General features: G+C 31.2%; 1 pseudogene; it reads left to right on the forward strand.

The window, feature by feature from the left end:
- Positions 1-1,137, forward strand: part of LOC106465784 — a 154,667-nt pseudogene that overhangs the window by 101,361 nt on the left and 52,169 nt on the right.

A 1,137-nucleotide genomic window follows, 5' to 3' on the forward strand; every position in this document is an offset into this window, starting at 1 on the left:
TTAGGTACGTAGAATTCTGAATGAATCTAATGGCCGTGCAGGGCATCTCAATGCCTACGAGGTTAAACCTATTCCACAACACGTGATACCTACCAATCATCTCTAGTGCAAAAGATACTTTGAGCCGAATGGTCTAATCAAAAATGACAAACCGATCGACTTATCTAGTAAGAGACACCATATGTAAAAACACTTTTGAAACTTAGGTACAGAGGACACTAATTAAAACTCACCAAGGTGACAATACGGGTATAAACAAATGAAGAAATTCACAGATAAAACTTAACACGTAAAAATTAGTGCATGATGGCTCATGGGAACGAAAACAAAGAAGACAGGTAATAGATAAATTCCACTCCAAAAGTCTGCTTTAATCGCATATCACTGTTTTGTATAATAGATAAGGCTTTTAATGGAAGTTATACCATTAAGCTTTTTGGTACAGCTTGTTTCATATTTTATTCGAAACATATGTACTAGAAACCGCAAACATGGAGATGATTTTCATTTAAAAAAAGAAAATAAAAACTCCAAAACTGAAGAATATGTTTCTATTTATTCACTTATAATGTTATAACTTACTGTGATAAACATTAAAACATCTTACAATGTGTTCATGTTTTCCCTATACTCTCACGCAGATTGCATCATATACACAGAAAGTAGTTGTAAAGTTCGTGAAACTTCAAGGTTCAGACGTTTATGATGACAGCATATTTGTTCAACTATAAAAAATATTACACCAGACAACAAAGAATTTGATATTGGAGAAAACACAAGTGATTTAGGGTAAATTGATGATACTGATTTCAAAAATATAGTCGGACTTTGTCCATCGCTTCTAGATGTTTAGTTATTGTAATATCTCAATATTCTATCAGCACTCTGTGAAATACCATGCAATCTACTTAATACAATCGATTTATGCTGTGAAATTAAGTTTACAAGGGCAGTTTAATGGGAAAAAGGCATACATTTTTGATAATTTCAAACATTAACTATATTGTATTGGTGTAAAATCATAAATATGTTGTTCATATATGTTATTTGTGCTCCATATAATTATTGCGAATTACACCACGCGATATATTTGATATAATCAAATTCTGGAAAACTTTGTTTATTCAAATAATTCAA

This window comes from Limulus polyphemus, unplaced genomic scaffold (assembly GCF_000517525.1).
Source record: "Limulus polyphemus unplaced genomic scaffold, Limulus_polyphemus-2.1.2 Scaffold70, whole genome shotgun sequence".
In the NCBI taxonomy this organism is placed as follows: Eukaryota; Metazoa; Arthropoda; class Merostomata; order Xiphosura; family Limulidae; genus Limulus; species Limulus polyphemus.